The following is a 22,985-nucleotide window of genomic DNA, read 5'->3' as shown; positions in this document are numbered from 1 at the left end:
TTTTCATGATCAAAACAGAATAAGTAATGTTTCTGATTGGTAGGCTCCGATGCTGGGACTTTCACCGATCATTAGAATGGGCTCTTGAGACCTCCAAAGTGAATAGAGCAGTCGTCAAGCATGTCTAGTACACCTTCATTGAAATTCTACAAATTCAGTGCTCAGCTGTATTTGTTAGCCCCAGGGACAGTAAGTGGATTGGTGGTCACACATGCATACAACCCTTTCATTCACACAGTCAGCCTTTGTAAATGTGATTATGACCCCCACTGATTAGGCTCTTATTACCTACACTGAGAGTAGGTGACAATTTTTGAATATGGGAAAAAAATTTAAGTTTTTTTTCTACAAAGAGCATTTATCGTCTGATCACGAGGGTTTATACTGGTCACTGGAATGGGGGTCCTGAGCTCCCCATTTTGTCCAACAAATGCTTTGTAGTTGTAGTGGTGGCTATCATCAGAGACTTCAGGGGATCTTGTGGTGACACCACTCGGACCAATATTACTCTATGGGACAGCACCCATGAGCGATTGTTTTCTCAGCCCTAATCGGACCAAGAAAACAGTCGCAGCATGCTGTGGGTGAAATGCGATCTTGTTCCACTTGCACCCATTCAAGTGTATGGGGTGAGAGAAACATTGCATTGCTAACGCATTACACCGGTGTAACGCGAGAGCAGTGCGATTCTCGCATGAGCTGGCAACGGAGGAGATAAATCCCTCCCTCTCCTCTTCAGCGCCAACCCTCCCCTCTGCAGCTCCGGCTCTCCCCTCCGCAGCTGTGGTCTGATTGCACAATCGGACCACAGTCTCATTTCACTCGCATGACACTTGGCTCCCTCTGTGCTGCGATTGTGAGCCGAGTGTCTTTCGAGCACTCGCAGTAATCCCTGCGTGGCCTCAGCCTTACTGTCAAAACAGCCAATATATTACCTCGTACATCTAAACAGTAAGTAAGCATATTTTTTTCCACAAATAACTGTGTAAAGTGCGGGATGAAAAATTTCCCTCAAAACATAGTCTATGATGCTCCCTGAGTCAAATGAGGCGGCTATGCAAAATTTTGTGATTATAAATGCGACGGGGCAAATTTCTTTAGCGGATATATACACACATTATTTATTAGTATTATGTTTTATTGTGCAGTTTTGAAGTCATTATGAAAAACCCTCAGTTAGTCTGGCAGTTGTTTTTTTTTTTCTGGTAAATGTGTAATAAAGACCAGATCAATTATGGCTCAGAAATGATTTTGCCGATATCTTGTTGATCAGCAGTTGTGTATATACATTTATAATCAAGTTTCCATATCCACCCTGGACTGGCAGAAGGCTGAAGTGTTTGCAGAACAAAAGTCATTGTGATAGTGAACTCATAGGCATGTGATATCGGTGATCATCGGCAGATAATACAGGATGGGCATTTCCTGGCCGATACTGCACATATGGGTCAAAGTGTTGGTATTTGTCCCTTTCTGGATCAGTAGAAATGAAATGTCCATTCAACTAGGTGAAGAGTATAGTTTTAAAAAGTAATTAATGATAAAAAGTATAATAACCATTAAACCACTGCTCATTAAAATTATTATAATCTATGGATGTACAGTTACCCTGTCTATAAACAGTGGTGGACATAGACAAAAAAGGGCCTCTGTGCAAGAACAATATAGGGGCCCTTTTCATCCCAAGATCTCATCAAAATCCACAATTCCACCTGCTTTGGAGGTACAAATGGGCCCCCTTCTCACTTGGGCCCCTGTGCGGTGATATGTCCGCCCCTAAACTCTGGCAAATTGGGGTGGTCCCTAGTTGAAAACACCCCTCAATTATGTCTTTGCACCCTAAGAGGGCAAAGGGGTTGCCTTGATGAGTCAACCCTTATAACTTGTAGGAAATGTCAATGTCCTAATAAATTGGAATAAAGGGGGCTTTACATGCAACGACATCGCTAACGAGATGTCGTTGGGGTCACGGAATTCGTGATGCACATCCGGCCTCATTAGCGATGTCGTTGCGTGTGAAACGTACGAACGACCGCTAACTATCAAAATTACTCACCTATTCGTTGATCGTTGACACGTCGTTCTAATCCCATATATCGTTGCTGTTGCAGGACGCAGATTGTTCGTCGTTCCTGAGGCAGCACACATCGCTACGTGTGACACCCCATAAACGACGAATAACACCGTACCTGCGTCCTCCGGCAACAAGGTGGGCGTCACATTCTTTTGGCTTCTCTCCACCCCTTTGCTTCTATAGGACGGCTGACGTGTGACGTCGCTGTGACGCCGCACGAACCGCCCCCTTAGAAAGGAGGCGGTTCGCCGGCCACAGCGACGTCGCTGCGCAGGTAAGTACGTGTGACGGGTCCTAGCGCTGTTGTGCGCCATGGGCAGCGATTTGCCCGTGACGCACAACCGACGGGGGTGGGTGTTTTCACCAGCGACATCGCTAGTGATGTCACTGCGTGTAAAGCAGCCTTTACACTCTTATCTGGGAGGGGGTTACAATCATAAATATAGGTTGCTGCCAATATAGTGAAGACATTGACATTCCCTGCCATCCTTTTTATCATACCTACCGTAGTAAGAGACAAGGGTTACCGATATAGGGATGCGACAGTAGTAAAATGTGAGTGTTATCGATGCTGTTTAGACTATCATCACAGGTACAGTGCCAATTTTAGATACTTTGCTAAATTTAAATTAAAAAAACACCTAAAAATGTCTGTCTCAATCTTTAAAAATAAGTTAGTACACAAATCCCTGATAAATTAATGCTTGATTATGCAGTATTCGATGGCATCACAGTAGTGAGCCTACCCTGCCTCAAGGGGTTGTTTGGTCTAGAATGAAAAGTTGTCAGTCACCCTGTGTGACTGCAGACTTGTGAATCCTCACATTGCATGTGCACTTTGAGGATTTGCTGGTGTCAACCAAGAACGGCTGTCAACTATGCGATATGCATACTCCCGGCCAGAACCTGACCAGTTGGATTCACAAGACAGGGCGCGGTCTCGCTCAATGCAAGTGCCCACTAGTCGGATTCTGACTGGGAGTATGCATATTACATAGTTGACAGTCATTTTCGGCAAATCCTCGCAGCTCACAGTGTGTGCACTGGGAGGATTCACAAGTCTTCAGTCACACCAAGTGACTGCAGACTTATCATTCTAGACTGGACAACCCCTTTAAGAAGTACCCTTCAGGTCATGCAAGGTAGCATACAATTTTAGGAAAATAATCTGCCTGTCTGAATCCAGAAGAAAATATAAAAAACAAGTGGCCTGTATTTTTCTGCATGAGTTATGTATGAAAATTATAGCCTATCCCTTTTTCAGTTCTTTATCTTTTAACACTTTCCTGATCGATGAATTTTTATCACCACTGATGAGCAAACAAAATTGCAAAAAAATTCAATTTACACTAACAGCTTTCACATAATTGTTAGGAAAACAGCTCACTATCAGTCACATCATATGCTAAAAATTTAAAGCTGATACAGAATACATGACAAATTCTCTATAATGCCCTCCAAGAGAAAAAAAAGCCCCAATTAAATTTAATGTCAGCCAATAACACACACAATTAAATGTAATTAACACCGTGAGGAAATATTTATCGTTGGCATAAGCTACCTCTCCTATAATTGATTTTATATAGCTGTCTAATTAAAGTGAGACGTTATTGAGACAGTGAAAGCTGTTGGTAAAAGAGTGACAGAAATGTTGTGGTACCAGTAAACGTATGGCTCGAAATACATACCCACCCATGGATTCCCTGACGCCCCTCAGTCTTGGTGACCACTTCCCTCACTCTATCTCTTCCAGCCTGGTCGACACATGATTGCTGCAGCCAATCAGTAGCTGCTCATGTGACAAACACATCACCAACACCAAAAGGTGCTGATCTGGTCGAAATAGACTGAGAGAAAAGTGGAAGGGGGGCCCAAGCAGCGGGAAAGAGGAGCAGATGCGCATCTGTACGCCCCGCGCTCGGCTGCAGCCGAGCCACTCGGGTCCAGGCTCGTTTGGTGGGTGGCTCGAGCGCCTCCGGACCCGGGGGTAACGTCGCTCTGCAAGGGGATGCTGGCGACCTCGATAGGGGTGGTTAGGTAGGTGCACAGCCAGAGCCGTGTTTGAGTTTGGGACGCCACCCACGGGACGTGGTGAAAGTGTAGACACCACCGCTGCAGTTACGGGGCACCCGGGGGAGATGGTCGTGCAGCAAGATGTTAACACCTCCATGGGCAGGGATGGTTGCCCCAGGACCCGCTTGGGGAGAGTGACAATCGGGCGGTGCAGGGCGGTGCATGGCCAGATGGCACTGTTGTACTCACGATTACTGACACACACAAGTCTCTGATGAACAAAGTTGATGGTGGTCGGTGGCCGCAGCTGGCTGCGTCTTGTCCCCCACCCGGGTTGGTGGTCCTGGCCTTCTTCCTGCATCTTGTTATGTTTGTGTAGACTGCCTGTGCCTTAGCAGCGGGGGTCCGCTCCCCGGCTTTGTATGTAGCGGGGGAGTCCGTTTGCCCGCAGGCGCTGGCCCGTGGGATCTCTCTGCCTGTGCGGTGGCTTTCTATCCCCCTCGGTGGGCTGTTGCCTTCTTTCAGGTCTTGGGATGGGAAAGTACCTAAGGTCCGGACCTCAATCAGTGAATTCGACGTGGTCCAGTGGCTTCTGGGCCTCGTTCTGGGTCTGAGTACCCCCCTTGTGCTCCGGTTTCCAGTCGGTTCCCTGGTTTGGTACCGGCGGGCCACTACCCTGTCCCGCTCCCTTACGGTTTCACCCGGCCGTCTTCCCGGCTCCTGCAGGCCAGGACACCGCCTGCCTCTTAGCCAAGGCGCCAGGGCTACGACCCTGGCACCTGTCAGTTCCCGCTGCAGACCTGTCACCACAGGCCTGCTGCACACTCCTCCTCTCAACTCCACTTCCAACTTGACTTGACTACTCTTTGAACTGACTAAGTTTCTCCTGCCTCAGGCCCTCTGGACTCCTCGGTGGGCGTGGCCAACTGCCTGGCTCCGCCCCCTGGTGTGACCATCGAGCTCTGAGGGAGATGACTAGGTTTTAATATGGTTGGCTTCTGTTACCTTTTTAGGGGGACAGGTGTTATGCAAGGGCCTTCCTGTGACTACCTCGCTAGTCCAGGGCGTCACACATCCATAGTTGAGCATACACAATTTCTTTTTTATTGCACACTCGAACCATAAAGAGTTGGAAAACCTCTTTAAGGAATATTTTTCAGCATTGCATTTAAGTTCCATATTATTTAAGATCCTGTATTCTTGAGTGATTTTCTGTAAGTCTTTCTTTTACAAAATGGTATCATTGAGCATATGCAGTGCAGTGTATTATGCCTGTGAGCTTTATGCTTCCATGGAAACCCATTAGCACTTTGTGATCACATAATTCTAGCTCAATGGGTTAACAAGGTGAGCTACTGAATATGTCAATGGTAGAGATTAGTGAAGATCTAGCACTACAATGCTAGGGTGCTCAAGTTTCCAATTGACTTTCATTATACTCAATACATGAGTCGCGCCCATCCGAGCATCTAACTACACGTTACGAGTACCGAGCACCCAAGTGTGGTAGTGCTCACTCATCACTAGTAGAGCTGAAGCTGTATGATGCAGCTGACTCTTACGGCTGATGGGTCAGGTTCTTCTGTTGAGCTTGTGTCATTCCCACATTGTACAAAGTCTACCCATCAGAGCCCTATATTTACAGTGAGGTTTGGGGGAACACACAAAATGTTTTACATCTCCATGGATGAGGTGATTGGATGCCATCATCTGAGGATCTCTTCAGCTTGTCCCTAATCTTGCGGACACTACCATCTCTGTCCAACGGAAGATCAAAAACCAATAGTGCAATATTCTCTGAGGCAAATATATATTTCCGTGGTTTTAATTTACTCACAAATCAATGGATAAAAATGAGCACATCACATTAATAAAATCATTATCCAACTCAAGTGTTTCACCTAAATCAGCTTCTTCAGGGATTTCCTTTTTGATCTTATTCATATAGAGAGTGGACATGCACATGGTCAGGTATAAATGATTTCCTTAACTGGGCCCAAGGTGTGCAGGGTTGATGCTTCATAATATTGTGTAAAATGGATCCTGGGGTTCATTGATGGTGACTTTATTAATACTAATGGCTTAAGAGTATGGCAATCATTTGATTGAAAGTTGTTCTTACACATCAGACAAATGTAGCTGAAGTTTTGATGGACAACTGTACGACACGTATGGGACAGGCACAACTCTTCTTTTCCTTTGGTTAAAGAAGAATTGAACAAGTCAGGTTTCAACATGCCTACTCATTGTTCCCAATTGAGGTAAGGCGGCTTTCACACTACGTTTTTTTAACATGCGTCATGAACTTTTTTTAACGCAAAAACGGATCCAGTGCAAATGCGTTTTCATTCCAATGCATTTGCAATGGACTCGCGTCAACATGCGTTCACATGCGTTTGCGTGCGTTATAGTGAGGATCCAGCGACTTGCAGTTTAACTTTTTTCAAAAACGCTACTTTGTAGCGTTTTTGAGCTGTGTCCAAATGCTGTATTTCACTGGATCCTGACTATACTGCACGCAAACGCATGTGAACGCTGGCATGCTGATAGACAGGATCCTGCTTGCTCTACTGAGCATGCCCAGAAACCAGCCTGGCGTGATCAGTCTCTCTATCCCCCTCCCTCTCTCCCCCTCCCTCTCTCTCCTCTCTCTCTCCCCTGAGAGCTCAGGCGGACACTCGTAACCAAGGTAAATATCGGGTGACCAAGCAAAGCCCTTCGCTTAGTTACCCGATGTTTACCTTGGTTACGTGTGCAGGGAGCAGGCAGCCCGGCTCCTAACAGCTAAGGACGCTCGTAACCAAGTTAGTTACCCGATGTTTACCTTGGTTACCAGCGTCTGCAGTTGTCAGATGCCGGCTCCCAGTCTATCATGTTCAGTTCCCCTCACTCCCGATCACATGACTTCAATGCCCGCCCATAAACTTCAAGTGGCAGGATCCTGCAAAATAACACGTGTTTGCATGCGTTTTTCTTTGTAAAAACAGGATCCACTTTTACAGCAAAAAAAGTTCATGACGCATGTTAAAAAAACGTAGTGTGAAAGCAGCCTAAGCTGCCACCAAAGGTGTCCTGCAGTGACATATTGCCCTCTCACTATTTAATCACATGCAAGCCCAATTAAGTGGGGGGCAGTCAAAAGAAATAGCTGTAAATAGCTATTAAGGGGTTGTTTGGCTAAATATTTTTTTCACATTTATCACATATCCACAAGATACTGCTGGGACCACTATCAGTCTGAAGAATGAGAGTTCTGAAGCCACTTTTGTGAATAAGGTGGAAATGTACGTGCTTGACCACTCCTCCATTCACTTCTATGGGACTGACGGAGATATTAGGGTCCCCCAATCTTGACATCATTGTAAGTTCCAGCAGTCGGAGCACCAGTGATCATAACTTTCCTGTAAGTGAATTATGCAATTATTGGGATAACTGCTTAATAATCTTTTTACATATTTTATTCCTCATTGTGTATATACTTTCAAAAGTTCTTCAAATTAATTAACATACTTTGAAAACATCTCTGCGGTGTTTTTTCGAAAGAGCTAAATATAGCATTTAACAAGTTAATGTTTGGAATATACGCATTTTTCATGCATATTTTGTGGCTGTTGCTATGACAGTTGGCTCCGGTATCTGCCGTGCTGTGAACATTGTAATAATGCAGGACGAGATTCGTTGTCAAGTTTGTAATACTCAGATTAGTGGTGATAAGTGATTAGTGACATAACGGGAGAAGAGGATGATACCTTCTTTGTATATTTGGAATTAAATGCAATGGGTTATACCCTTTTTAAAAAAAGGCATTACTATATGAAATGTAGTGTCTTTTATCAGCTGCCATATTCATAGACCTGGTGTAGCTAACCGAATGATCAGATGTCAGTTTTTGATGTTACAAGCGTCAACAGAGTCATGGTGACTCGGTGGTTGCCCTGCAGCATTAGGATCCTGTTTTAGAGTTGCATCGAGGGCAAGATTGTCACTCATAGTCACAACATAGGCATTCGGCAGCCATAATAATAAAACTTTCAGCCTGACATTATGTAGGTTCCCTTTGTGCCAGAAAAAACAGCTCTGACCAGTCAAGTCTTTGGCTCCACAAGACGTGAGATCTGGGTAATTTGGGGGTTATGTTAAACCTTTAACAATTTTTGCAATGTCTCAGGGCTAAAGATGAGTGAGCACTAGCACTGCTCGTTACTCAATTGGGCATCGGGGTGCTCGGGTACTTGCGGAGCTGAGCCGAGTATGGCGGGTACTTGGATGTTTCATTCGTGAAACAATGACCACAATGCATAGGCTTGCTTCACTGCATGATGTGTGCAGGCAGCCCAGGGAGAGCCATTCTCAGTCTTTGAATGGTTCTCACTGCGGGCTAAAGCAACATTTTTGGATGTAGTGTGTCAAAAATAAAAAAAAAACCTGCCCTCTCCCGGATATGCTCTGTTTATGACTGGCGGAATATGTGCGGAGAGCTGAACTGCCCAATCATTGACTTCTATTATACTCATTACTCCAGTTGAGCCCTCTCAGAGCGTCTGACTAAGGCCTAAGACACACTGCGAGAAAAATGGTGCGAGTGGAGTGCGATAAAAAATCGCATTCCACTCGGACCAATATTAGCCTGTGTGTCAGTGCACATGAGCGATTATTTTCTCAGCCCTAATCAGACCGAGAAAACAATAGCAGCATGCTGCGACTGTAATGTGATCATTGTTTCTCTCGCACCCATTCAAGTCAATGGGGCGAGAGAAAAATCGCACTGCACTCGCGGTACACCAGTGTACCGCGAGTGCAGTGCGAGAATGGCAATAGCCGGCTACGGAGGAGAGAGGGAGATAAATCCCCCCTCCCCTCCTCCATGCCAGCCCGCCCCCCGCAGCTGAGGTCCGCTCGCATGATCGGACCTCAGTTGCAGGGACACTCGCATGGCACTCGGCTCTGCTCTACTACTAGCGTGAGCCGAATGTCATGCGAAGGGATCAAAGTAATCCCCGTGTGGCCCAAGCCTAAAGCTGGTGTCACACACAACGACAACGACGTCGCTGCTACGTCACCATTTTCTGTGACGTTGCAGCGACGTCCCGTCGCTGTCGCTGTGTGTGACATCCAGCAACGACCTGGCCCCTGCTGTGAGGTCGCCGGTCGTTGCTGAATGTCCAGCTTCATTTTTTGGTCGTCACTCTCCCGCTGTGACACACACATCGCTGTGTGTGACAGCAAGAGAGCGACGAAATGAAGCGAGCAGGGAGCAGGAGCCGGCGTCTGACAGCTGCGGTAAGCTGTAACCAGCGTAAACATCGGGTAACCAAGGGAAGACCTTTCCCTGGTTACCCGATATTTACCTTCGTTACCAGCCTCCGCCCTTGCTGCCAGTGTCGGCTCCTGCTCTGTGCACATGTGGCTGCAGTACACATCGGGTAATTAACCCAATGTATACTGTAGCTAGGAGAGCAAGGAGCCAGCGCTAAGCGCGGCTCCCTGCTCTCTGCACTGTGACATGTAGCTGCAGCACACATCGGGTTAATTAACCCGATGTGTACTGTACCTAGGAGAGCAAGGAGCCAGCGCTAAGCGCGGCTCCCTGCTCTCTGCACATGTAGCACAGCGACGTTATGATCGCTGCTTCTGCTGTGTTTGACAGCTAAGCAGCGATCATAACAGCGACTTACAAGGTCGCTGTTACGTCACCAAAAATGGTGACGTAACAGCGACGTCGTTGTCGCTGTCGCTTAGTGTGAACCCAGCTTTACTCGTCTCAAGGACCGAGCACCTAAGCATTTTAGTTCTCGCCTATCTCTACTTATCACATTATCTTATTGCTGAAAGAGTATACTTAATTTTAGGTAGGTGGAAAAAGTCAAAGTAGCATTCATATGGCTGCCAAGACCCAAAATATTTCAGCATTACATTACCCATAGTGAATCTTGCCATCACTTTTCTGCCCAGCCATTCACATGATGTAAAAGAAAAAGGTTGATTGATCAGAGCAGACCGCTTTCTTCTATTGCTTCTTTCTCCTGCCCATTTCTAGGTGCTTTCAATAGTGGACAGGAGTTAGCATGGCGCACGGTAAGCTGCTTTGTGTGTTCTATTATAATAATAATAATATTTATTAATTTATATAGCGCTATTAATTCCACAACGCTTTACATACATTGTCAACACTGTCCCCTTTGGGGCTCACAATCTAAATTCCCTATCTGTATGTCTTTGGAGTGTGTGAGGAAACCGGAGAACCCGGAGGAAACCAACGCAAACATGGGAAGAACATACAAACTCTTTGCAGATGTTGTCCTTGGTGAGATTTGAACCCAGAACCCCAGCACTGCAAGACTGCAGTGCTAACCACTGAGCTACCGTGCTGCCCAATGATGGAAAGGTGCTCTGACACCTTTCCATCAGAGAAAGTCTTAAAGGAAACCTCTTAGCTGTTTTCACCCTGTAAAACTATTTGCAGCGCTAGATAGGTGTGAAGCCCCTCGACTATTCAGGTCGTCACAGGGTACTGCACGCTCTTTCTCTTCAGTGCAGGATTCAACCCCCCATGGTTCTGGGCCTCCATCCTGCGGTACTGCCTCCACCAGCATTCACAAATCCTAGATACACCTTGCACAACACCTGTCAGGCACACCAGTGGGCTGCTTTAGGCCTTGTGCGCACTAGGCGTTTTTGCTGCATTTTTAGCGGCGTTTTTTACCGCGTTTTTGTGCTGAAAACGCAGTGACATTGCTTCCCCAGCAATGTCTATGGGTTTTCAGAAGTGCTGTCCGCACACAGCGTTTTTTTGTAGCTGCGTTTATGTGGTGACCACAAAAATGCAGCATGTCAATTATTTCTGCGTTTTTCACTGCGTTTTTCACCCATTGAGTTCAATGAGATGTTCAACAACGCAATGAAAAACGCATATAGCTTCGTTTCTATGACTAAAAACGCAGCTATAAACGCAAGGGGTGGGCAGTAAAGTGACGTGTACAGGAAGAGGATTCCTTCTGTTGGTAAACACAGAAGCATGAATCCTCTCGGTACCGTCACCGCTGCGTCCACAATCCGCCCGGTGCCATGTCAGCTCCGTGCGGCGCCATGTCTGGGCGGGAGGTGGAGGCAGCGGCGAAAACAAAAGTGAACAGTAGAAAAAAAAAATGTCATACTCACCTGTCTGCAGGGTCCCGGTGCCATGCCTGCTCCCAGCTCCTGTCCCGGTACCGCCGCTCTGGCTGTGTGCAGTCTCCCCGGGGCACGTACGAAGCTTGCAGGAACTGGCGGTGGATCACCTGATGCAGTCACCTTACGCATCAGCTGATCGTAATTCTCGTGGTGTCGCCGGCTTTTTCGCGCCCGGCCGGCTATCAGCTGATCCTGCCGTCAGGGGACTTCAGCTGATTACCGGCAGCTCCTGCAGCGATGGGACAGGATCAGACTCTCATCCGATCGCTCCAGGAGCTGCCGGTAATCAGCACAGACGTATTTATTTATTTTTTTTTTTTTTTGCACTCATGCATCATCTGATTGTATAAAAGCCGATTATACAATCAGCTGATGTGTGATGTGATTCACGTCCTTTAACCTGACACATCATCTGATCGCTTTGCCTTCCAGCAAACCGATCAGATGATATTGGATCCGGATTGGACGGCACGGGACCCTTGACCCAGGATTACTGCGGAGGGGGGTTCTTTATTTCAATAAAGATGGAGTCACTAATTGTGTTGTGTTTTATTTCTAATAAAAATATTTTTCTGTGTGTTGTGTTTTTTTTTTTATCTTTACTAGAAATTCATGGTGGCCATGTCTAATATTGGCGTGACACCATGAATTTCGGGCTTAGGGCCAGCTGATAATATACAGCTAGCCCTAACTCCATTATTACCCAGCGAGCCACAGTCACCAGGGTATCTGGAAGAGTTGGATACAGCGCCAGAAGATGGCGCTTCTATGAAAGCGCCATTTTCTGGGGTGGCTGCGGACTGCAATTCGCAGCGGGGGTGCCCAGAAAGCTTGGGCACTCTGCACTGTGAATTCCAATCCCCAGCTGCCTAGTTGTACCTGGCTAGACTCAAAACTTGGGCGAAGCCTATGTCATTTTTTTTTTTAATTATTTCTTGAAATTCATGAAATAAAAAAAAAAAAAAAGGGCTCCCTATATTTTTGATTCCTAGCCGGGTACAAATAGGCAGCTGGGGATTGGGGGCAGCCTGTACCTGCCTGCTGTACCTGGCTAGCATACAAAAATATAGCGAAGCCCATGTCATTTTTTTTTTCTTTTTGGGCAAAAAACTCCTGCATACAGTCCTGGATGGAGGATGCTGAGCCTTGTAGTTCTCCTGCTGCTGTCTGCTCTCCTGCATACACTAGTTCTGCAGCTGTCTGTTCTCCTGCATACAATGAACATTTTGAAGAAGGAAATGACATCAGACCTTTTTTTTTTTTTTTTCATCAACAATCTTTAATGGCATTGTGCACTGATTAAAAACGCAGTGAGCAAAAACGCAGCAAAAAACGCACCAAATCGCGGTAAAAACGCATGCGTGTTTGTCGCGGTTTTTAGCCGCGGGTGCGTTTTTTGAGACAAAAACGCACATAAAAACGCAGCGTGAAAAAAACGCCTAGTGCGCACATACCCTAAGCTAGAATAGGGCAGTTCACCTAGGGGTCAGACAGAGTGGTGGGAGGGGGGAAGTCAGCGAGGGAGGAAGGGGAGAACAGAGCAGAGCTGACAGGCAGAACAGAAGTAGCTCCCAGTGAGTGAGAAGGTGGGAGTAGCAGCTCCCCAGAGTCGAATGGTAGCCCTCGAGCTGTGAGGAGCTCTGAGAAAGCTGGGAGTAGTAGTTCCCAGGGGAGAAGCAGACTACGTCGCAGACGGTGGTCTGGACCGAGAGGCGTCTGATCCCCGGTCGCAGGGGATTGAGGCTAGGTGCCTGAGACCTGTCTTGGAGGATGGTCAGCAGCCTGGGCCTAATCACCGGTCCGAGATCGAAGGCACAACGGGGTACACAGACCCTAGGTCGGGGAGAATCTTCAGGCAACCCGGCAATTAACCTGCGGAGGACAGGGCCTTTATGGACTGTTCGCACGAAGCACAGAGAACGAGGGCACTAGCACAACGAGGGGGATATGGCTTTCCAAACAAGCGGCCCACTGAAATCCCAAGCGTGAGCTCCTGAGAGCAGGCTCCTTCACTTAGTCATAGTGGGGAGCGGGGCCTGGAAAGCTCCAAGCTGACGATCCACAAAGGACACTCTAACTTTGTGCCAGGAGGCAGGTCAAGGACCACCAGGCAGTGCTGCAGGGGACGGGACCCGGACGAGCTCCCCTCGAGAGGCAACGGCAGTCAGAGACTTGGCTTACCCTGTTGTCAGCGTCTGCTTTATTGCTGAGTGAGCACCCGATTGACACCTGCAACCAGCGAGCCTGCGCTCCCCCCTGCACTGCACCCCGTATCACCATCCATAGTTTCGGGGCCTTCCCCTTTCCGTGGAGGGGAACGTCATCTTGCTGCCCCGCTCCATCACCCCGGGTACTCCCAACGGCAGCGGCGGTACTCCCATTTACCGTACACCACGGGTGGTGTGACGAACTATATACTTATCCCCTGTAAATACCCCCTCTTCCATTTGAGTGTGGCCCCTAGCCCCCAGGTCCGGAGACCCTCAAGCCACAAGTAATCACCACCCCCGAATCCGAGCGGTTCGATCCGCTGCACATAGGTGAACTGGAAGCCTGTTTAGATCTATGTGGATGTTCTTTGTATCTGCAGAGCGAGGAACAGAGATTTTAATATGGCAAATTACTGCTATGCCAAGTTTCCTCTGGATTTTCCCTACCAGGGAAGTATTCAGGACTTTCAGCGGTAAATGATCTCCTAATCCCTCTGTTTGGTGCTTGAGTGACAGCTGTAGTTATCTGCTAGATACAGCTGTCACTCAAAAAGACGGGAGGGGTTAGACTATATGAGCGCTGTAGACATTTCACTGTGAGGGAATGCCTAGGCATAGCAGCCTCTTATTCCTCGACATTACTGATAATAAAAATATCCACAAAGGTACAGTTAAACAGATCACGCAACTAGCGCGGTCATCAGATTGGGTGATGTAAGCTTGCCATCAAATTCTTTTTAACCTTTCTTTTTAGGAATATGTCCTATAGTATTATAGATTTAGACTAGATGGGCTCGGCTTTGCTACCCTGTTTCTGATTTTTTGGTTGTTCTGTTTTTGGCCTCCTTTGGTAGGCACTGCATACTGGAAACATCCCACAAGACTTGCTATTTTGGAGATGCTTTGATTCAGTTGACAAGTTATCATAATTTGGTCATTTTTTCGTTCTTCCCATACATCAGCTTGCAGTTCTAATACTTCCAGTCTAATACACTCCTAAACATCAAAATTGCAACACCGAGAAGGAAATGTCATGGAATTATGAACAGAATCGATAGACATGTTGATTATACAGTATGCAAATGATGAAAAATTGGAATTTACTCAGTATCAAATATGAGCACTAAGCGTTGAAATACACTCCTGGGACACTTTTATGTTCTTTAGTGAAGGCCTCTTAATGGGGTTGATCACATGGTCTTCAAATCCCCTGCCATTATTGTGTCCAAAGCAAAAGCTGGATTAATCGCAGAAGAAGAAGACCGACCTCCATTTCCCTCTTGCTCTGCACCATGTTAGCCTTTGAGAGCGGTGCCAACAAACACCTATAGCTGAACGTAACTCTTGGAAAACTGATAGTTTTTGTAAACCATGTTTGATGCCTTAAGCTTGGTATGTGATGTCTACTGTAATTACCCTTGAAGTACAGTATGGATCACTAAGCACCATTCTTCGAATCGGACAAGACCACCTAGGCAACGCCCTGGAGAGGCCTTCACAAGGGAAGGTCACACCGGTCCTTTTCTCGGGATTAGGATGTGGTGTTACGGACTCCTCTGGTATTCATTCTCAGTACATTAACAGTGTGACGTTACATTGATTTGGTGGTGGAGCCATTGGTACAGCCAATTTGTCCAAAGTGTCCCAGCAGCTGTTTTTCAACACAATGCAGGGCCACATATTGCCTGTGCTACTGTTAGCAAGTTGTATGGCCAAAACATGTTATCATGACCTGCAGCAACTTCAGATTTGTCTGCCATCTAACACATCTAGGCGTAATCGGCCGACAATTGCAAGGGGACCTGCCAGCAGCGGATCTTCATGATTTTGATGCCCAAGTCCATTCAGCATGGCAGAACCTTCCTCAGACAATCATTAATAACCTCATTGATAGTGGCTAAGGCTACTTTCACACATCCGGTTTGAGCAGTGCGGCTCAATCGGGCTGTGAAACCTATGCAACGGATGCGGCGAAAACACCGCATCCTTTGCATACGTTTTTACATGCGGCCCGTCTGTTTTTTTTCCGGTTGCGGCACGCTACTGAGCATGCGCAGTGGAAAAAAACGCATGCAGCGGCCGGATGCGTTTTTTTCCACATCGCGCCGCATCCGGCGTCCATAGGCATGCATTGAAAAATGCGCCGCAGCGGCCGGATGCGGCGCGATGCGTTTTTTTTGCCGGAGCAAAAACGTTGCAGGCAACGTTCCATTCGGCCGCGGCATCGGCTAAATCTGCCGCATGCGGCAAAAACCGGACCGAACGCAAGCCCATGCGGCACAATACAGCACTAATGTAAGTCTATGCAAAAAAACCCGCAACCGGCGGCAAAAAAAACGGTTACGGTTTTTCTGCAGAGCGCCGTATTGTGCCGCAGAGCAAAAACCGGATGTGTGAAAGTAGCCTTAGGCATATATTTCTGCATAAGGTGCTTATACTCGATACTGAATAAAAGAAACTTTTTCAAAATATTTTAAATCTTTTCATCATTTGCACATCATTAACATGTCTATCCATCTGGTGATTTCCACAATTCCACTACTTTTCCTTCATGGTGTTGCAGTTTGTGTTGAGGAGTGTATATCCCAACCCTTGGGTGTTGCCATTGTAGCGGGATAATCAGTGTTATTCTTCTCGCCTCTCGGTGGCTTTAATGTTATGTCTGATCGGTGTGCATTCCCACTATGTTTGCGTGGGTTTCCTTTCATACGCTGAAAGCATACTGATTGGTTGATTGGCTTCCTATAAAGTTGGCCCTGTTATGTCTGAGATAGGGTCTGGTGTGAATGTTGAATGTGTGTTGCAGTAGTACTGCAGAATATGTGATGCTATGTAGGCAAGGAAAGAAGTGGCATGTGTATGTGTGTGTGTATGTATGTGTGTGTGTGTATGTATGTGTGTGTATGTATGTGTGTGTGTGTATGTATGTATGTATATGTGTATGTATATACAGTCGTATGAAAAAGTTTGGGCACCCCTATTAATGTTAACCTTTTTTCTTTCTAACAATTTGGGTTTTTGCAACAGCTATTTCAGTTTCATATATCTAATAACTGAAATTGAAATGAGGTTTATTGTACTAACAGAAAATGTGCAATCCGCATTAAAACTAAATTTGACCGCTGCAAAAGTATGGGCACCCTTATCAATTTCTTGATTTGAACACTCCTAACTACTTTTTACTGACTTACTAAAGCACTAAATTGGTTTTGTAACCTTATTGAGCTTTGAACTTCATAGGCAGGTGTATCCAATCATGAGAAAAGGTATTTAAGGTGGTCACTTGCAAGTTGTTCTCCTATTTGAATCTCCTATGAAGAGTGGCATCATGGGCTCCTCAAAACAACTCTCAAATGATCTGAAAACAAAGATTATCCAACATAGTTGTTCAGGGGAAGGATACAAAAAGTAAAAGAGATTTAAACTGTCCAGTTTCCACTGTGAGGAACATAGTAAGGAAATGGAAGAACACAGGTACAGTTATTGTTAAGCCCAGAAGTGGCAGGCCAAGAAAAATATCAGAAAGGCAGAGAAGAAGAATGGTGAGAACAGTCAAGGACAATCCACAGACCACCTCCAAAGACCTGCAACATCATCTTGCTGCAGATGGTGTCAATGTACATCGGTCAACAATACAGCGCACTTTGCACAAGGAGAAGCTGTATGGGAGAGTGATGCGAAAGAAGCCGTTTCTGCAAGCACACCACAATCAGAGTCGCCTAAGGTATGCAAAAACACATTTGGACAAGCCAGTTACATTTTGGAAGAAGGTTCTATGGACTGATGAAACAAAGATTGAGTTGTTTGGTCATCCAAAAAGGCGTTATGCATGGAGACAAAAAAACACGGCATTCCAAGAAAAGCACTTGCTACCCACAGTAAAATTTAGTGGAGGTTCCATCATGCTTTGGGGCTGCGTGGCCAATGCCAGCACTGGGAATCTTGTTAAAGTTGAGGGTCGCATGGATTCAACTCAGTATCAGCAGATTCTTGACAATAATGTGCAAGAATCAGTGACGAAGTTGAAGTTACGCAGGGGATGGATATTTCAGCAAGACAATGATCCAAAACACCGCTCCAAATCTACTCAGGCATTCATGCAGAGGAACAATTACAATGTTCTGCAATGGCCATCCCAGTCCCCAGACCTGAATATCATTGAACATCTGTGGGATGATTAGAAGTGTGCTGTCCATGCTCGGCGACCATCAAACTTAACTGAACTGGAATTGTTTTGTAAACCGGAATGGTCAAATATACATTCATCCAGGATCCAGGAACTCATTAAAATCTACAGGAAGCGACTAGAGGCTGTTATTTTTACAAAAGGAGGATCTACAAAATATTAATGTCACTTTTATGTTGAGGTGCCCATACATTTGAATCGGTCAAATTTTGTTTAAATGCGGATTGCACATTTTCTGTTAGTACAATAAACCTCATTTCAATCCAGAAATATTACTGAGTCCATCAGTTACTAGATATATGAAACTGAAATAGCTGTTGCAAAAATCCAAATTGTTATAAAGAAAAAAGGTTAACATTAATAGGGGTGCCCAAACTTTTTCATATGACTGTATATGTGTGTATGTATATATATATATATATATATATATATTATGTATGTCTGTATGTATATATATGTGTGTATATATATGTATATATGTATATATATATACATCTGTGTGTGTGTATGTATATATATATATATATATATGTATAATGTGTGTGTGTATATATATATAATGTGTATATATGTGTATATGTATGCATAAAATAAATATAAATATATATATATATATATATATATATATATATATATATATATATATATATATATATATATATATATATAATACGCTTTAGCTGCGATCTGTGGAAATCAAGAGCCTTGGATCTCTGGAGCTTTTCTCAGCTTCTGTGCATTTGACAGACATCTTATACCAGTTTTGTAAACTGTCGATAATCTGGATTAGTGTGCCTGCTGGGCACTGACAGTTTCTGAGATCTATGAGGGCGCTTTGGAGTAGCAGATACCCCTGACTAAGCAGCACTTTTATTTTTTTCCTATAATTATATAACAATGAGCACATTTTCCAGTAGAAATACTGGATATAGAATGGTTGGGATGGATGGTGTTAATCCTTTGCACGGGTGCTAATTTTTCTTTCCCCAAGGCTGACATCATTACATGTGCAGAGGAATGAGGATTTGTCATAGTCCATAACTAACCGCCTCATACTAGATTTCGGGTTGGTGTGATGAATGACCACTGTCTCACCTCACACCCTACTTGGCACAAAATGCCATTATTTCTTAGAGAAAAAAAGACATGGAAAAAGAAGTGGCTGAGTGATTACAAGGACGATGAAGGGATAAGGGAGGGTTTGCAGATGATGAAAAGCGACACAGATTGAGAGGACCAGCAGTAGGGAAGGTGGGATAACTGCTGTGGGAGGGTATACTGTATATACTGTATATACTGTATAGGAGGTGTCGGGCATTACAGCCTGTGACGCTCTGACTGCAGCATGCATTAATAAGGATGGGTAAGCGAGGGGAGGGGGGCTCTTGTTCTTTCACACCCCCAAACAGCCATGCAAAGACATCTGTGTGGGTGTAGTAAAGATATTTTTCTATGCCAATCGGGGGTAAAAGACGGCAGAAAGCAAGGTATGAAAATACTGATGAAATGCAGTCTTTGCCATAAAACAAAAATACTTATTCAATGACACCGACATTACTGAATATGAAAACATGTTCTATATGTGATATCAGGACTACATTTTATAACAAGTGAGCATACAATTATGAATTTCTATGTAGCTTTTAGTAGATGTTTGTATATAATATCCAGTGATCTCAGGAGAGGATCAAACCGTGCTGGGATCTATATAATGTCCAGTGATCTCCTGACTGTAGATTATCAGAACAGGATCAGACACTGCTGGGATCTATGTAATCACCAGTGATCTACTGACTGTAGATTATCAGAACAGGATCAAACACTGCTGGGATCTATATAATCTCCAGTGATCTACTGACTGCAGATTATCAGGACAGGATCAGACACTGCTGGGATTTATATAATCTCCAATGATCTCCTGACTATAGAATATCAGGACAGGATCAGACACTGCTGGGATCGGATCTATATAATGTCTAGTGACCTCCTGACTATAGATTATCAGGACAGGAGAAGACTCTGCTGGGATCTATATAATGTCCAGTGATCTCCTGACTGTAGATTATCAGGACAAGATCAGACACTACTGGGATCTATATAATGTTCAGTGATCTCCTGGCTGCAGATTTTCAGGAAAGGATCAGACAGTGCTGGGATCTATATGATCTCCAGTGATCTCCTGACTGTAGATTATAAGGACAGGATCAGACACTGCTGGGATCTATATAATATCAAGTAACCTCGTGACTGTAGATTGTCAGGACAGGAACAGACACTGCTGGGATCTACATCATCATGATCCCGCCTGCAATTTGTTTTGTTTTTTTGTGATGGGTAGTCCCATGACGTCACTGCATGCTTTTAAATCGCACAATTCACCATTGTAACAGATCTGATGTTTTTCTGCCTGTTGTCCTGAAGAAGGGAGCTGCGACTCCTGAAACGCGTAGACCTGTGCATGATATTAAAAGAAGCATTAATCTCTTCCTGGATCCATTGAGTCCTTGGCGCGGATTTTAGACCCTTCCTCTATTACTCTCTGTTATCAATGTTTTAGCTCAGGAAGAGTTCAGAAATCAATATTTTGTGGAATAACCATGATTTTGAATCACAGCTTTCATGCGTCGTGGCATGCTTTCCACCAGTCTTTCACACTGCTTTTGGGTGACATTAAGCCACTCCTGGTGCAAAAATTTAAGCAGTTCTTCTTTGTTTGAAGGCTTGTGACTATCCATCTTCCTCTTGATTACATTCCTACTAAACCTATTTTGGATACTAAAGTAGATATTTTGCCAAAACCAATTTCTTACTACTTTTATATAAAATCTTATAATTTTATTAATATCAATTTCACGTACATAACATACATTTAAAAAGCAAGATGAGGATAGAGGAAGGATTATCTATCCCTACCACTGTTCCTTCCTCACTACGGGGGTCGGCGTCCTGAAGTAAAGACGCCCCCGTTCAAACGACGGCTATCCCTGGGTTTTGCCCTCCCTGATGGTAACCGTGATCCCTCTCAGATGGAAACAACCCCTACAGTAGTAACACCACAGTGAGGAAGAGGTGCTCAGTCCGCAGTGGCTAATTTGTCTGTATCACCACTCAGACGAGTAGGGATACGGGGCATAGGAAAGTCGTCAGCTGTACCATATGTCTATGTGCTCAACTAAGGATATAGATGAGTCAAACTTCTACATAGGTCAATGTGCTCAGTTAGAGGTAGACAGATAAGTCACACTTAATGAGAATTCAAGAAATGCCCAATAGAAAGTAAGTAACATTTCTTATAGAACTCAATTCAAGAAATGCCCGACGCGTTTCGCCCTTGTCAATATCAGGGGCTCATCAGGGGCTTTTCAACAATTTCTTGAGAGAATTTTCCGTCTTTGGACAGATCAATAATCGCTGATTGCCACTTCAAAGAAATATAAGGGGACAACCGTGCTGTCTGTATGGCTGATTTATCATAAAATGTGTCAGGATGACTCTTTCACCTTTCTGATTAACAATTCCTGAGTTTATTCTTAGCCCACTGGAGTTGGGGTCCTAGTAAATACTAGACTGGTTATAAATGCCCACACTGGACCATGCAATAAGTTCATATGAGTCTTTAAACATAGCCTCCCAGAGTGTCACATAACTCCCACCAGGGGGATCTCAGGTTCATCCATAGGACTGAATGCGTTTTGAACAATCAGTCACGTATTCTTGGCAATATACCCGGATAAACAGCCTCCAATAGTAAAGGAGGGGGTACATACACTCCAAGTCCTGGTTGCTATCCCACAGTGGGGCAGGGGGTAACCACAGGGATCCACAGCAACCAGTATCTTAGGGAGGTCTGTGTGGGAGATGCCAGGTACGGCGTCCATTTTATATAAAAGTAGTAAGAAATTGGTCTTGATTACATTCCAGAGGTTTTCAATGGGGTTCAGGTCTGGAAATTGGGCTGGCCATGACAGGGTTTTGATGTGGTAGTCCTTCATCCACACATTGATTGACTTGGCTGTGTGGCATGGCGCATTGTCCTGCTGGAAAAAAACAGTCCTCAGAGTTGGTGAACATTGCCTTAGCAGAAGGAAGCAACTGTTTTTCCAATATGTGGTACAATGTTATCCTGGAAAAACCTTGTATCCTTTGCAAAGTTTAATCTGCCCAATTCCAGCCTTGCTGAAGCATCCCCAGATCATCACCGATCCTCCACCAAATTTCACAGTGGGTGCAAGACACTGTGGCTTGTGTATGCCTTTCCAGGTCTCCGTCTAACCATTAGACGACCAGGTGTTGGGCAAAGCTGAAAAGTAGTCTCATCAGAGAAGATTACCTAAATCCAGTCCTTTATGGTCCAATCCTTATGGTCTTTGGCAAACTTCAGCCTGGCTCCTCTTTGCTTCTCGTTGATGAAAGGCTTTTTTCTAGCTTTACATGATTTGAGCCCTGCCTCTAGGAGCCTGTTACGAACTGTTCTTGACGTGCACTTCATCCCAGCTGTCACTTGAAATTACTATTGTAGGTCACTTGATGTCATCCTGCAGTTGCTGAGTGACATTCAAATAAGATGACGGTCATCCCGGTCAATATAGGGTCGCTTTCGCCCTCTCCTGGTCTGTACTCTGGTTGGAATTCAACTGACACTGGAATGGAATGACTGTCAGACATGTAGAGAAGCTGATTTTTATAAAACTGTGCAGTGGTCTCTTAATTTTTGCCAGAGCTTTATATAATATCCAATGATCTCCTGATTGTAGTGATTTCCTGACTGATTGACCAAAGATCTTCTGAATATAGTGATCTCCTGATTCTAGATTATTAGGACAGAATCGGACACTGCTGGGATCTATATAATGTCCAGTGATCTCCTGACTAGATTATCAGGACAGGATCAGACACTGTTGGGATCTATATAATCTCCAGTGATCTCCTGACTAGATTATCAGGACAGGATGAGACACTGATGGGATCTATATAATGTCCAGTGATCTCTTGACTAGATTATCAGGACAGGATCAGACACTGTTGGGATCTATATAATATCCAGTGATCTCCTGACTAGATTATCAGGACAGGATCAGACACTGTTGGGATCTATATGATCTCCAGTGATCTCCTGACTGTAGATTATCAGAACATAATCGGACACTGCTGGGACCTATATAATATTCAGTGACACCGACTGGAGATAATTAGGACAGAAGTTCTGGGTTTACTAGTATATATGATACAAAAGTAATTTGTAATTGACAGGCTTGTAAATATTATTGGTATAATTAGTGCATTATTATATTATTCAAAGATGATCAGTACTCCATAGGTGACATTTAGAGGT

General features: G+C 44.8%; 1 protein-coding gene across 7 annotated transcripts in view; it reads left to right on the top strand.

Moving 5' to 3' along the window:
- Positions 1–22,985, top strand: part of EPB41L1 (erythrocyte membrane protein band 4.1 like 1) — a 214,776-nt gene that overhangs the window by 97,944 nt on the left and 93,847 nt on the right. The gene's annotated exons all lie outside the window — the stretch shown is intronic.

Source organism: Anomaloglossus baeobatrachus, chromosome 5 (genome assembly GCF_048569485.1).
Source record: "Anomaloglossus baeobatrachus isolate aAnoBae1 chromosome 5, aAnoBae1.hap1, whole genome shotgun sequence".
Classification (NCBI taxonomy): Eukaryota; Metazoa; Chordata; class Amphibia; order Anura; family Aromobatidae; genus Anomaloglossus; species Anomaloglossus baeobatrachus.
This window is presented reverse-complemented; position numbering and strand designations above follow the sequence as displayed.